Source organism: Euprymna scolopes, chromosome 41 (genome assembly GCF_053919585.1).
Source record: "Euprymna scolopes isolate OS-2025 chromosome 41, ASM5391958v1, whole genome shotgun sequence".
Classification (NCBI taxonomy): Eukaryota; Metazoa; Mollusca; class Cephalopoda; order Sepiida; family Sepiolidae; genus Euprymna; species Euprymna scolopes.
The window spans coordinates 12,806,654-12,824,108 of record NC_136522.1 but is presented as its reverse complement, the minus strand read 5'-3'; the positions used below and the strand labels follow the sequence as shown (position 1 = coordinate 12,824,108).

The 17,455-nt window shown below is 34.2% G+C and overlaps 1 pseudogene; it reads right to left on the bottom strand.

Moving 5' to 3' along the window:
* Positions 1-17,080: 17,080 nt before the first annotated feature.
* Positions 17,081-17,205, bottom strand: LOC145266759 (U2 spliceosomal RNA; annotated as a pseudogene).
* Positions 17,206-17,455: the final 250 nt, after the last annotated feature.

Sequence of the window (17,455 nt, the reverse complement as noted above, 5' to 3'; positions counted from 1 at the left end):
TCTAAGGTTAGGCCTGGGTATATCATGCAAATATATTTGAAACAGTCGCCATCTTCCTCAGGAGCCTTCACAAACAGTTCCATGATGCCAAACTCACTATGAAGAGGAAGAAACACAATTTTGGAACGCTACCCCAAGGGAGAATACGGAGCATTGAGAGAGACAGGAATCGTTTTTTTTTTATTATTTAATGCTTTGTTTTTGCCTTGCTATCCCACAAATACAAGAAGCAATATTTGTTTCGGAACGTCTTTTGTCGCGTTTGAAGTGACGCAGGAAACTGTTCCGGAGTTTTTGAACGGGCCCATTACGTGATGATGCTTTACGTGACAATGCTTTACGTGATGGATAATCCAGATCGCTGGGGAGTGACATCAAACCAAAGTCGGTCACAAGTCTGGATGACAAACCCCGGGAGATGACGTCAAAGGGGGGTCAAATTCTACGATGTAAAATCCCAGATCAGCAAGTTTGACCCACATTTCATCAATACATTGTTTGACTGTTCACTGCATCTAGGCGAATAAAACTAGATGACAGACAGGAGAGGATGTCGAAAGAGCGACACGAGCAGCAAAACGTTTTTCTTCTACACACACCTATACACGCCATTAAAATTGTCAAGCTGTCCTTAGAAAACCAGTTATATTTTGAATAAACGGAGTATTATTATTACTAGCTGTGTGTACTTTTATTATCGCCAACGAGTGTATAAATCAAGAAATGACAATAGTTGATTTTTGTAGAAATTAAATCGACTAAGAAACACATGTGGCGGCGCATAATAATGAAAAGAAGCTGGACTCTTAGTGCGATATCAACCATACCAGTTATTAGAAGTGCTACTTCAGGGGTTATGAAGAAGAACCTGAAGTCCTACATAACTAATATTCCTGGTGAACCAAGTGCAAAAGAGATCCAGACAATTGCACTTAAGGGAACAACGAGGATACTAAAAAGAGCTCTCGGTTAGTTTCAATAAAAAAAGCGGGGCAATATTGGCAGCTGGGTTGACTGCCCCATACCCAGCATTACAAGCTTCAAGGGAAGAAAATTAAAAAAAAAAAACGCAGTGTATCGTCTGACACCGACATTCAACCTCCATTATATTATCAGGTTCCTGACGTGTGCTTGCTTGCCGTCTGAAACATATAAAGTAAAAGAAAATTAAAATAGACAAGCGAACTTCGATTAATAGATTTACTTTCTATAAACTTATTGGTTTCTCTTATAGCTGCACTCGCCTCTTCTAATTTCTTTTCTTGAATGATCGACGCATAAGATATGAAAATATTTCCAATAAATTCAAAACTCATTAGATATTAATATAATTTGACAGGTATAGACATTCTTACGCTTATATAGATATAAATAGGTAAAATAAATGACGCCAATATGTAAGCGCGCTTGATAAATGATACGTACGGCCAATTATTGTCTATGCCAAAAAGTAGGGTGGGGGTAGGGGTCGCAGGAAACTTTTACAAAATCCAGATGAAATAAACGCCTCGGTATTATGATTCTGTTTTTTTTTTGTTGTTTTTTGTTGTTTTTTTTTTGTTTTTTGCGACGAGGACTGATTATTCGTAGTATCATTTGGAATTTTTGGACAACTCTTACCATAATGAACTTTTCGAAAATAGCACTGATGATATAAAAACAGTAATCCGAAAAAAAAAATTATGAATATAATCGTTATATAACGGAATGAGGTAAGCTCTGCCTATCGCCCAGTTTTCAAACGCGGTATACGCACTCGACTATAGAACTTATGGTTCGAGATTCGAGCACCAATACAGTCAACTGCGCTGATGAACTGTAGAGCAGCGAACCACGTATACCTAGAGTTTTAAAAAGTCGAAACAGTACTGTATGTGGATGACAAATACCCCCCCCTCTTTGTGTTGAGCACTTTGTAAATATATTTTCACCCGACGCGTATACAAGCAATTAAGCAAAGCCCACCATTTATCCATTTATAAAAAAATGATGATTTGAGCACTCTCTGCGACACACTTGAGGAGAAATTTTTACAGCACTGATTCGTGGTCCGATGGTTAGAGCTGTCGACTGTCAATGCAACGGTTGTAGGTTCGATCCACGGCTGGGGAAAGGTGTACGTCTAGCTGCACGGATGAGTTGTGATACGACGAAACAGTACTGTACGTGGATGACAAATATATATGTGAACTGCAAGTATATAGTCAATAATTATATATATATATATATATATATATATATATATATATATATATATATATATGCGCGCGCGCGTGTGTGTGTGTGTGTGTGTGAAATTTCTTGAATCACCGTTATGCAACAACGTTCCTTAGTGGTTTCTGGGCCAAACACATCACTGATATCTCGAGCTTTCTTAGCAGCTTTTCGGGCTAGTTTGAACTGGAACAAGAAAATCGTGCGGATTTGAATTTTGCCCATACTGTCGAAAAACCTAAAACCACGATTCGATAAAGCGAAAAACGTGCTTCACAAATGATATATAACATGGTTATATATATATATATATATATATATATATATATATATATATATATATATATATATATATATATATATATATATATATACCCATGAATCAATTCAGATATCACATATAATAAGTACATATGTGAGACAACGATATGTTTTTGCACCAACCTAATATTCGTTTGCGTCCTAAAAATATGGGCGATAGTTTTTAAGGAAAACTAATTCCTTGATCTCCTGGTGGGGGGGGGCGCTAATACCGATTATTTTATTATAGGCAAAAATTTCAACAAAATAACTTTAAAAGCGATAAAAATAGCAAATGATATTAGCAAGGTATCTAGCCTTAATTTAAACCTTTGCTACTTCCGGTTTTGTAATGGAAGCTACGGCAAAGACGTCACTTTTTTTTAACATTCTTTTCCTCCTTCACGGTACGGGTTCGAGCCTGCCTGCCTACTACCACTTTTTTTTTTGTTCAATACACATCTCCAAACACCCGGGTATACTTCGAGCCCTAATACAGTCAAACTACGCAGATGTGCTGTAGAGGAGCGAAACACGTATAGGTGAAGTACAGTTATAAAATGTAAAATAAATTAATATATATATATATATATATATATATATATATATATATATATATATATATATATTACTAGTAAAAGTACCCGTCGTTGACTGGGTTCAAAAACAGTCTACAGAAAATGGACTCTGATTTAGAAAAGTATGATAAGTTATGAAAAGGAAGGGTTGTAGCTTCGAATTTGGGGGTATCAAAACCAAAGCAAAATATTATGAAAGTAAAAATAAAATAGATAAACCCCATGATTTATTATACCATACCTGTTAACACTGAAACACTTATCACAATATTCTGTGGATCTATATGAAAAAAAACTTGTTAAACTTTGTGACATATTTCCATTCTATGGAGGTCAGGTGCGAGCGAACACCCTATAATTTTATCATACCATATTTCTTCAAACTGAAACATAATTATCAAAATATACTTACGCAGATAGATGTGAAAAGTCTTTATTAAAGTTTGTGCCTATTTCCATTCTATGGAGGTCAGGCGCGAATGCAGACCCCACAATCTTATTATACCATCCCTATTTAAGTTAAAACATACTTATCAAAGTATTCTTATGTACATCTATATCAAAAACCCTTGTAAAAGATTTTTTTTTTCATTTTTAAATTTTTTATTCCCATACTTTGTGGATCAGGCGCGAACGCAGACCCTACAATTTTAATGAACCACCGTTCTGCCAGATCAAACATACCCATTCCCGTGTCTAGATACATCATCTATCATTATATGTAATCATTTTTTTTAAATAGTCAACCATATAGGATCCTATTCGTGACCAGACACACACACACATACATAGACATTCAGCTTTATATTATTATTATTATTATTATTATTATTATTATTATTATCATTATTATTATTATTAAGTTGGTGTAAAAATAATGTCGTTTTCTATATATAGCTGAACGTCAAAAGACATTGTTTTTGCACCTGCCTAATACTCAAACACAGTTTATGAAGAAAATTATCAAAAGCTCTAAGTTATGTAAAGTTTCACTGGACACCTTAAAACCTGAACTTAAAATAAGGTCAGGAAAATCGTCGTCCGCAAAACAAATGAAAAAAAAAAGCTAGCCATAAAATAAAAAAAACTTAGCATTTTATTGAAACCAGAAAATTATAAAACTATGTTAACATTCTTATTTAGCTAGCATATTTCTCATTGTTTATAAAGATAGCGACTATATTTTTTATCTATTTAGCATAACACATTTATTATAATTAATATGAGCATAATATATAGTCTATAGATATAAAAAATGAACGTGTGTGTGTCTGTGTGTGTGAGTGTGTGTGTGTATCTGTGTGTGTGTACATTTTTCAACGCAATAACTAAAGACTCAAAATTTTATATACAGTATACTGAGATTGGGGAAAATCTTCGTAATGCCTTTTCGGCCATGTGGGGATTAAGGGGTCAAAGTTCAACAATTTGACCTTTGAGAACTTTACCAAACTCCTCCGACAATTTTTGGGTCTAAACACATGAAATTTTAGATATAGGTTCTTTGGACATGGATCTAACGTAATAACGTGATTTTAGTAAAAACAAATAAATGTTATGGGGTCATAATAGGGGTCAAAGTTTAAAAAATTGACCGCTTTTTTCTGCTCAAGGTACACCTGCAAACACCCGGGTAACGCCGGACTGAAATGCTAGTATATTAAAATATATATATATATATATATATATATATATATATATATATATATATATACTAGAGTTACGCTTGGCTTTGCTCGGGCCCTATGTACTGTTCATAAGGTTATGTGCATATGTATATATTAAAAAGTGTGAATATGTAATGTAATGCCTTTCTGTATAATAGTCTTCCTTAACTACCATAGAGAAAAGACAGGCAGACATTTTCACTTTTATAGATCGATAGATAGATAGATAGATAAATAGATAGATTGTTTTGATGCAATATATAGTAATGGTTTTTAAAAAAAAAAGAGTCATGCGCCACCACCGAGAATCGAAACACAACGTTCAGCTCACGATTTATTTTGCCTCTGTCGTCAATGACTGGGCCATGAAAACACCTTGAGTGCAAGGCTAAAATTAAAACATGAACCAATAGCTACTACGTTATGCATTCGTAATGCCGGCGTTCGACTTTCACCTGGCAATTTTTTTTTTTTTTAATTTACACACTTTTGCACCGATTTTCCGAGCTAAAACCCAAATATAAAGATTTGCATGGATTCAAATACCTTATATATGAATTTCCATGTCTGTAGACCAAACAACTCTAGGAGGAGTTATGTAGGAAAATTTTTTTAAACAAAAATATATACGCATACATAAATATATATGGAAACAATTTTGTGTTTACTATAACTTTTTACGCAAATATTATGCAAGTATAAATCATGTAGAACATCTGCATGAATATAATTACACGTAATAGTTAACTAAAGATGATAATCCCATTAGAAAACCGAAGCAACTAATAGGGAATTAATTAACATTAATGTTTAAAAGAATATGCAAATTAGCTAGATCTTTTGCTAGTGAATACAATTCCACAATACATATATAAGAAAATTGTATTTTCTTTTTTCTGTTGTTCTTGGCCCTCGGGCCGGATCAAAGGGTACCATTTTTATTATCTTTTTTGTTTATACACGTCAATAAAAATGTTTTAAACATTGGGCGTTAAGTAGGACGTCTCTCAGTACGAAAGGGTGAATGCAGTATTATGATGAAAGAAGATACTAGCTGGGAGAAACTTTGGATTTTGTTTAGTTCTGGAGTGACAAGGATGACCAACGACCCCCACAACCCCCCCCCTTTTGAGTTGGCCATGTGCCTAAGTTTTTTGTTCATTGTTGATTTTCAATGTATATTTAACATGAATAAAGGATTTAATATCTCAAAGTGTAGTATCTGTTCTTCAAATGCTGCACTTAAGGTAATTTGTCCCGATCAATGGAGGGGAAACCGTCTATACTGGGACAATTATTATTTTTGGTCCCAATCAGAGTGCCCCTTTTGCCTTTTTTTCGGGGAGCTAATTTAACCCCACAATGAAAATGACCTCGTGTCATATTTTGCTTTGGTGGGAAAGCAAATAAATACTAATAGAAAAGAGGGTTTTTAATATGAATATCAATACACACAAAAGAAAAACGAATTTATAGGAATATAGATATAGATATTAACTGAATCATTTAGTAGTTATATATATATATATATATATATATACATATATATACATATATATGTACACACACACACATATATATATATATATATATATATATATATATATATATATATATATATATATATAACTACTAAATGATTCAGTTAACATCTATATCTATATTCCTATAAATAGACTGAATTTCCGCTATGGTTCACTTCTTTACAATTATTCTAAAATTTTGCCAATCGAATATATATATATATATATATATATATATATATATATATATATATATATGTATATATATACTAGCATTTCAGCCTGGCGTTGCCCGACTGTTTTCAGGTGTATATTGAGCAAAAAAAAAAAGAAAAAAACGGTCAATTTTTTTAACTTTGACCCCTTAACATTCATTGTCTGATGTTAGTGTGGGAACTGTAATACAATTATTGGCGAGGAACTGAAAATGCGGAAGATTTGCGTAAAGTTTGCCTTAAGGGTGCGGTCCAAAACTCCATTTTTCTCACAGACCGTTTGACCAAGATGGGCATCAAGACAGTTCCTAGCACTTCCTGTTGTCTATTCTTTGTGACTTTTGGTGATTCGGTATCCTCAAGGAAAACCTTAGACGTTGTCGTTATCAACAAATTGTAGAGATGAAAGAGGCTGTGACGGGGGTCATTCACACGCTCACATAAGAGGACTTCCATGGGATCTTCAGTTGTTGGGACAGTACAATAAGTGCATTACAGCTGGGGAAGATTACTTCGAAGGAGACTAAAAGTGCCCATACGAGAAAAGTCAGGAAACTTATTGAAGGAACCTCGTACACAGCTTAACATCACAAGTGTATTTGTGAAGTTTTTTTTTTATCACACAAGCCGAAATGTTCGACCTATAAAATCAACAGAAGGTTCTTTTATGTGACATGGGCGCGTCCGAAATTAATGTGTCTCTTTAACGCACAATTGCACCATGATATTTGACGTATTCATTTTAAACTAAATCCAAGCAATTTTTACCGCACACAGTAAGGCCAGGTATATAATACCCACAGTAATTTCTCTGATACGACAGGAGCGGATTCGAGATAAGAGTTTAGAGCACACTTGAAGCATGATACTTGACTTTTGCATTTTAAACTCTAACCTAAACCATTATATAAAAAAAAATTATGAAATCACCAGAAGGTTCTCTACAGTGCAATGTGGACTACAGTTTATTGTGGACTAAGTAACCGCGGGGAGGTATGTGTAGCTTGCGTTCTCAGGGTGCACCACGATGTGTCTCCAACTAGAGTAGGCAATTTAATTGAAAAGTGGTCGATTTCACCGATTCAGATGACAATAAAAATATGGGAGTGTGAAGCGTTTATTGATCATCATTCAATCCCGGGCAACGTTGGATCTCTTTGTTTATATATATATATATATATATATATATATATATATATATATATATATATATATATATATATATATATATATATATATATATATAAGACGTTAATAGAATTCAGATGAAAAATCCTGATAGATATTACTTAAAGTAATACTTTCAGGTTGATGGGCCGATTTTCTGCCCACCTGGATTTATAACCCTGAACGACATTGGGCTCCTTCCGATAATGGATTACCCAGGTTGTATCAACTTCTCTGTTCGTATAATTTTCTCCATATAATTATCCACAACCACTCCAAAAACTATTTTCAATAATTGTGCTGACAAGCAAAATGGCGTCCATTCGCAGCTGAACATTTTGCTAACTGCATTTCATTTCCTCTGATGATATAGCCATTGTTGAAACTGCATGGATTAAGGAAATTAAAATAACACTTTCTATATATTCCTTTTGTCAAACAATAAATTCTTAAATCGAATATATGTCTCTATATGTTGTTTTTGTCAGAATTTAAAATTAAACCACGAAACATATATATATATATATATATATATATATATATATATATATATATCAGAATTCGCGCATAAGACTGACGAATCCTATAGTGGATGAAACGCAGAATATTCAGTGTAGTTTAATCGCCATATATATTTTATAAATTACTACATATATATATATATATATATATATATATATATATATATATATATATATATATATATATTGTCAGATATTGATGTAATATGTACGTTGTTTGAATTCCTGTAAAACTAACGTCGCCATGTTTGGCACACTGACAGTTTCGCGCTCTATATTTCTCTCGTTCTTATATATATATATATATATATATATATATATATATATATATATATATATATATATATATATATCCCTCTTACTCTCCCTCTCTGTTTATGCGTATCTCTAATAACCGATCAAATTACTGCCTTCACCACGTCAGCCCGATTGGCCTTGCACCAATTTCCACTCTTTTTTTTTTTTTTTTTTTTTGTCATCGTGTCTTCGTTTTTCTCCCTAGATCACGTAGAAAGGGCGTGCTGAACAATGTTTATTTCGACACTTGGCCAACTCACTTAAATTTTTGTTCTCTTTTCTTTTACATTTTATTGCTTTTTGAAAGTTTCCAATGGGGCACTACCGCTTCACAAATGCCATGTAACAAGTGCGCGTCCGTACGACCTGAATGTTATGATGTTTTGGCGTTTGTCCATACATACGCAAATAGAGATATTTGATTAGTTAAAAAAAAAAAAGGAGTAGACATTATTTTTTATGGAAATCGCTTGAGACAAGGCATGTAGTCACTAGATATAATGCATTTACAAGAACGAAAAACGGTTATCGCAAAGACCAGAGATTCCTATTGACCTTCTTGAAAATACTAAAGCTGTGGGTAAAAGAAAAGCAGTGAGCAGGGAAGGAGTTCCACAACCATGCAGTCCTTGGAAAGAAGCTACTGGATAAGGAAGATACATTAAAATGACAGCGAATTGATGGAGACCACTAACCATGGCAACCTGTTGAAAGATCTGAAAAAGAGGAAGCAGAGAATAGATTAGACAATTATAAGTTTTCCCACCTTCGCCCAGCCCATTCCTCTCTCTTGTTTCAATTGATTTAATAATAATAATGTAAGTTATTCATCTCTGGTTTATATGATAAATAACATCGTAAATGGTTGAAAAACAGACCCCCCTCATCAGACGAAATGTGGCCCAGTTGACCTCCAATGTATATATTTTAGGGTCCATGTTATTAATCCAGGCCAATGCCGATCGTGAAAATACCAAATTTGTGGGTGCTTGTTTTGTAGTTTTTTTTTTACTTTGGACATACACGCAGACTACTGCCCTTTATATAGTAGATTGCCTACACATCATATTAGTATTTATAGGAAAGATTGAGACTAGCAACATCAAGTCGCTGAGAGTTACAGTGAAGAATAGAGGACGAAACCAATCTAATTAGAGATGTGTCTATGCAATTCATCAAGGACCTTAAAATGGATCAGAGATTCGCCAGTCCAAATATGACAAAAATACTCCAGAGATAGTCTGATAGTAGATAGGGATAGAGAATAGCTTCGGATGTGAGACAATGCTTAGAGCAATAGATCTATTGTATGCACTCTAAGAAAAATTATGCCGTCATTAACGTTTATATGCCTACTTTGCCGCAGTTATTTTTCTCCGATAGGCTCATAAGAGTAGTGGTCGATGGACAGAAATCAAAGGCCTGCAGTATTAATGCTGGAGTCCCTCAAGGGTCAATCCTAGGCCCAACTCTCTTCCTGATCTACATCAACGATCTCCCTAAACACATACTTAAACCATTCATTGACATCTATGCTGATGACATGACCATCTATGACAACACATCAAAGGCTGTAAATGACAAAGTTCTCTCTGATTCTCTCTCCTCTGACCTCGAGCGCGTGGTTCAGTGAGGGAAGATGTGGCTGGTTACCTTTTATGCATCTGAAACCAAACACCTATCTTTACATCATCAACGCTCTGATCCCCATCTGACATCAATTGAAATGGATAGCTCTCGTCTAGGAGAAGCCCCATGTTTTGACAAGCTTCTGGGCTTGACCTTTACTCCTGATCTGATATGGAACACGTACATCAAGTCTGTTGCCAAGGTCGCTGGAAAGATGGTGGGATCCTTCTACCGCTCCAGAAGATATCTCACTACTGATGCAATTCTCTATCTATATAAAAGCCAAGTACGTCCAAGGATGGAGTACTGCTGCCATATCTGGGCTGGATATGACGTTTCAAGAATTTTTAATTGTTTGTAATTATTCTCATGTTGTATAATTTTTATGTTGTCAACGAGGACCTTTCTAAGATTGGAGGGGGACAGTTATGTTCTTTTATCAAATGTTTATATATAGAACTAGTATTATTTAGGTGCATGGTTATTCGCCATATATATATATATATATATATATATATAGACAGAGAGAGATAAGAGGAGAAAAATAGAGAGAAAGAGAGAGAGAAAAAAAAGAAAGAGAGAGAAAAACACAACAAAGAAAGAAAATGATGATATAAAACTATATTCTAATATATATAGCTTTATTCATTTATTCAATAAGTGTGTACATCATTTAGGGCGTATGGTAAGTAAGAACTCTTTATATCATGGCATTTCAATGTCCAATGCTTCTCATCAGAAAATGAGAGAAGATGCTAGTTAACCTAATAGGGATACGACGTTTGGGATAGTTATAATACGAGCGAAATAAAAAAATGAGGTTGTTTGGGAGAGCTTAATTGATCTTTGTGAATATGGCTCTCCAGCAGTAGTCCAACGAACCCAAGTAATACGAATTCGTTTCGGATTATAAACTATTAATCACACCGGAGCGTATCTCTCCACTTATTTACAAGATATTGATGCCACATTTACGCTGGTGCATTTACTCAATGTTTCATCTTAGACAGGTTTCAAAAAAGGTCCCTGTCAGGCACCGACATCTGCCCTATCCTAGCTATGGTGCAACTCTGTGTCTTTTTCACGAGTACTTTGATGGCATACATTCTTATAATTACAATTTCCAGCTTTTTTGTACAGGCATTTAAAATCGTCGTAGATATGTTATTGTTGTACATCTTATGAGATGACTGACCAATTTATATGTTTTCAGCTTCAAATGATAATCTGCAGTTTACCAGATGCACGGTATTGCGTTCAACAGATGGACAATTCTAAGGGGAGGGACTCTGCTCGTGGAATTTTCGTTTAGTCTTAGGCTCAGGTAGAGATTGCTGGCGGTTGTTGGCGTGTGTGTGTTATTGGTTTTTGTTTTTTCGATACGTTTCGAATGAATTAAATTATTTACGAAAGTGCATTTTTACCTAAATGCGAGTTCGGAATAATTTTCCGTCGTCTACGACTCATCAGAGTTGTTGAATCTAGCGAGAATCTACAGTGATATATATATATATATATATATATATATATATACATATATATATATATATGTGTGTGTGTGTGTGTATGTAGATCTGTGTGTGGGTAAATAGTTGTGTTAGAAGGTCAGTGTTATAGAAAGAGTCTGTAGGTAAACAGACTATCATTATGGCTGGTACCTTATAGATAGATTTGAGTAACGAGTCCATTCTTTAGTTGGAAAGTTCTTAGAGTTCAAAATGTTGACGCGAAGCTGCAGTTTGTTTTGAAACGGGGGCCATGAGTGCCGCACTAGACTCGAGACAATACGCGTGCTAGGCATTCGTTGACATCTTGCTTGATAGTTATCGGATTGTGACGTCAAAGGACGAGGCGAGCAAGAGCGAGTGTTGTCGAGATTTTATACGAGATTATCGTTCGCGGAGTGAGATTTGAAAAGACAGTCATCTAATGTATGCGATGAAGACACGTGTCAGTTGTTTGCTGGGAAAGAAGAAACGCACATTGCGGGCGAAATGTTGCAAGAATATAAGACCCTATCCTTTCGTGGTGAATAATTAGTGAAAAGTTGGAGATGCGACTTACCCGTGAATGTCGAAATAAAACTTATATATATATATATATATATGTATGTATATATATATATATATATATATATATATATATATATATATATATACTAGCTGTACCCTGTCACGCGTTGCTATGGCACAAATTGGCGCAATAGAAAAAGTTCCAAAATGAGAAAAAGCATGTTTCTTATAGGTTTAATTTTTATTTTTGCATGGGTACACAGTTTTTGTTGTTCCATTTTCTTAGCTGATATAGAGATTTTCCGGTTTGGTGACTGTTGAATACGTAATATGAATTGTCCATATGAAAAAACAGTCAGTGTGTAACTGTAAGTCCCACAATTGTTCCTTGTGCTTTGTTGATGGTTATTGCAAATGACAATAAAATTGGAAAGTTCAATTTTCTTAAAGTGTAATGATGTATCCGGTGGAATCATAGGAATGCATCGAATGAAGATATATTCATCTGTGAAAGGTCCTGTTAAGATTGTTGTTTCTAGATTTTGTTTGTTAATTATTTTTACTGCAAGCTATGTGCCATTGCAAAGCTTGGATTTGTTTATATTTCACAACATGATAATTAGTACACCAAATTTCAGTTGCAATAGATGCGGTGGTATCCCTGGCAAATATAGCTGTTGGATAATTAACCACTTTATCTGCTTTCACAACAGTATCGATGGATTTGTATTTGACTACCTCACTTGGAATTTTACATTGAATAATAGCGTTAAGTTCATGGGCATCTTTGTATTGACCTGCAAGAATAGCTCATTCACTCAGTCAAATGGAATTCTTATAATTTGAATATTTGCAAAACCCTTTTAAACTAACTATTCTTTTGATGAAATAAAATTACAGAAATTACAGAAGTTAAATGACAAAGAATTTTGCCCTTAACTCTGATCAGCTGGCACTTTTTCGTACCCAATTTCCCACAAGTGATGCAAAAGTTTTTGTGCGGATCGAACAGTCGGCAACTGGACATGCATATTTTGAGTTAAGTTTAATGTCTTCACATGGAACGAAAAAGTAGAGTATTTGAGGCAAGCATTTATTTCATCTGCTGATGTTGATTGAAGAATAACACAGGTAACATTTGTCTGAAATCTCCTGCAAGCAATATTACTGCATTCCCAAATGGTCTGACATTGCCACGCAAATCTTGCAAGGATCGACCAAGAGCCTCAAGTGATTTTTTGCGTACCATTGTGCATTCATCCTAAACAATAAGTTTGCATTTCTGCAATATTTTCCCCATATTGGATGTTTTGGAGATGTCGAACATGAGATTTTTGAAAAATTGAATGTTTTAAAGTAGAATAAATAATTCTTCTACTTGGCAGCAAGGTTGCAGGTATTCCTCATGCAGCAAGGGCTAAGACTATGTCAATTTGTTACCAAATGGCTGCCAAAATCAATTTAATTAGAAAGGTTTTACCAGTTACTTTTGGTGCTGTTCAAGGTAGCAGTAATTTCCAAATATCTTCTATTCTCACAGTCAGTAAATTAGGTGACTAAAATAGGATTTATCCATGTTTTGATAATGCCTTATTCACTGTAATTAATTTAGGAGACTAAAATAGGATGAGGGATTAGAGATGGACAGATAGAGAGGAAGATATATAGATAGAAAAGAGAAAGTGAGAGGTAAATAGAGAAAGAGAAGGAGATAGAGAGATATAGGGATTGATAGATAAACAGAGAGAGGGGGAGAGTTAGAAACAGAGAGGGATGAGACAGGGGAAAGGAGAGAGATAGAGAGAGTTAGAGAGAGAAAGAGGCTCAAAGAGAGATGGAGAGGGTGATATAGAGAGAAAGATAGATTGAGAGAGGGAAAGGGAGAGATGGATAGAGAGATATATAAAGAGGGGAAGAGAGAGGGGGAGAGAAACAGAAGGTGAACTACAGTTCACCGTTTGTTTCCTCGTCAGTAGAGAAGAAATCTTTCGAGACTGAGGCAATTTTAATGTTTTGTTATTATCCAGAGTACCCCTTTTTTTTTGGGGGGGGGGCTAGATTTTCCTCACATTAGAAACCGACCGGGTTATCTGTACTTTCACTTAACAAATTAATAAAAGTAAAACATATTGTAAAATTTGAATTTAACATGAAAATACTATTTTAAAAAATAGTACGATAACATAAGTGCATAAGTGCCACTTTAGGTACTCCTTGGGCGTTGAGTTCCATAGCGACCAGCATAATTATTTAATGGTCGCTCCCTTAGCCTCCTCTAGTCAAGGCTAATGAATGCGCACGTAACGTTTTTTTGTATTTACTGACGTTGGCTTAGTAACTAAACGATTTATTGATAATTTCGTAACCCTTAAACGCATGCCGGAAGATTTAAATTGGTTCATTATTGTTGTAATGAAAAAAAAAGTTTCATTCAACACAAAACCAAAAACACATATTAATGATAAATGATTTATTATTCTATTCATTGAAATTTACTAATTTTTAAATAAAAAAGTAAAAAAAAGAGTTAATAAAAAAATAGTTGCTTATGTGCGCATAAAAAACCTTGGGTTTTTGTTTTTTAGATTAGGTCCAACTTGGAATCCCCCCCCAACCTCCAAATCTTAAGAAAAGCTTCCGGAATAAACACCACTTTTGGAGGGGGGGGGCTATTTGCAAAATTTAACTGATATTTGTTGTCAGCATACCCACCCGAAAATACTATTACAAAAAAAGGAGGGGTTCATTGCCCGTGGCAGAGAAGTAGATTTATTTATCAATAAAAGCTGCGGAGAAGTAAATTTATTTATCAATAAAAGTCGTCACTTAAAAAAGAAAATTGTGGAGGTGGACCTAAATGTAAATATTTACCCAAAAAATTATCCCGAAGTTTATTGCAAAAACGTTTTGTTTTCGCACTATTCAACAATTTGCTCATCCGCGCATGTAAATTAAAAAATATTTGTAAAAGTGAGAAGTTATCAGAAGTTATCAGTAAATGATTGTTTTTTTTAATTTATTTGTTTATTTATTTATTTTTTTTACATTAGGTCCACCTCCACAAATGTTAAGAACGACTTTCATAATAAACACTTTCAACCTCTCCATGGTAACAACGGATTTCGGAATAAACACCATTTGGGGGGGATATTTAAAAAAAAGTCGATAAAAGTCGTCATTTAAAAAGAAATTTAAAATCAAATGTTTGTAAAAGTGAGAAATTATTAAGTTAATAATTATTAATAAATGTTTAGTAACATTTTTCGGTGCTAATGCAGAGAGTGATCCGCGCTATTTTTTAAATCGTGTTTTTTTATTCCAACCAATCTTATATCGAAAAACAAAAAAAAAAAAAAAACTCAAAAAGCAAGCGACAAACTTTTTTTTGGCCTTATATAATAAAGAAAAAATGTGTAAATTAAAAAATTTGCAAGATAAACAAATGAATTATGTTTTTTTTTGTTTTTTATTTTTACTTACTAAACAGAAAATGAAATCCTTCGTCAATTCATGGCTGTGAAATGAATCGAACCGGAAGTTCAGTTTTATCAACAGAACAGATTCGCACCACGGTTAAAAAAATATATTTATTTTATTTAATATTTTAGTAATTCGCGAGGTAAATTTATTTTAATAACATAAAAACATGCCTCGACTCTAAAGATGAGTTGTCTGAAAATTTCAAATAAATTAGTAACGTAGAAATATGGTTTTATTCGTTTCGAACGAACCAAATTTACATTTATATATATATATATATATATATATATATATATATATATATATATATATATATATATATATATACTAGCAGTCCAGCCCTGCTTTGCTCGGGTCCTATGTACTGTTCATAACTTGCTCTACGTGACCCCAATTTTTACCTTTAATATTTATTATTTGGGTTTCAAATGAAAATAGAAAGGTTTACGTCTAAAATTTCAAGTCTTTAGACCCAAAATTGGCGGAAGAATTTGGTAGAATCTGCAAATAAAATGTCTTTCAACCTTGACCTTTTGGCAAATTTTCGCCCCAAAACTGACATGCTGGTCGCATGTCCGAATACCCGTTATGTATAAATTTCAAATGTTTAGACCAGAAATTAGCTGAGTAATTAGGTAGAGACCGCAGAGGTCATTTTTTAAAACTTTGACCCAATCTTTGACCCCTTACCATTTATTTTCTGGGGCTCAAATCAAATCGAATTGTTTGATCCATTTCCAAGTAACCTACATTTAAAATTCGGGTGTTTAGACCAAAAATTAGCGGAGAAGTTTGGTAGAATTTTCAAAGGTCAGATCGTTGAACTTTGACCGCTTGACAGCCAAATTTCTGGCCGAAAATCGATAAAAAGATTGTTCCAAACTTCAATACCCTATATGCAAAATGTCGAGTCTGTAGACTGAAAAACCGTAAAAGTATCGTTGTGTCATAGTCTCCGAATTTTCGAGGTGTATCTCTTCTTCAGAGAGAAGTAAAAAAAAGAAGCTTAAAATATGTAATACCATGGTGTGGGGTCGGGTGTAACCTAGAGAAGGTCGATTTTCAATTTGGTGTGGGGGGGAATCTAAAATGTTGCAGCAGAGAAAGTTGCACAAACATATGGGAAGCACAAATATAAAATTAAAAAAAACTAGGTTTCTAACATCAGCCGTTAGATGAGCATTTGAAATATAACAAGGTCGATAGCCATTAGTCGCGTGCCCTCGTGTAATGAATGAATGCGTGAATGTAGGGTTGGCATGAAATTCTTAAAGATAAACTAAAATGACTGAAAAATGGTCTAAAATGACTTAAATAAATAAAAAGTAAATGACTTAAGATGACTTTAATGAACTTAAGGATGAATTGAATGACCTTAAGAATGACTTGAATGCTTAAAAAATAACTGGAATCCTTCAAAAACAACTTAGATGTGCTGGAGAATGACTTGAATGGCTTTGAGACTGACTGGTTGTAAAGTGGGTGATCATTTTACATTAAATTAATACAGAAGAGTGATCCCCAATTTATATCACAATAAGTACAGCATGTAGTAAGAACAGATACTACACTTTGATCTTGGCCAAAAGGCCAAGAGGTGAATATTTATTTGCTCCCCCACCGAGCAAATTAGGCACAAGGCCGATATTTAATATGAGGAGTGAAGGGAAAATGGGGACCAGCTCCCCGGGGAGTAGGGGAGCTGGAGAGTGACAATTGGTATGGAGGGTTGCCCCTACATTGACCAAGGTCTTATATGTGGGGTTTCCCCCACATATGGTCTTTGCTTGCAGTATCTGCCGGAACATATACTACACTTTTATCTTGGCCAATGTATTTATTTGCTCCCCCA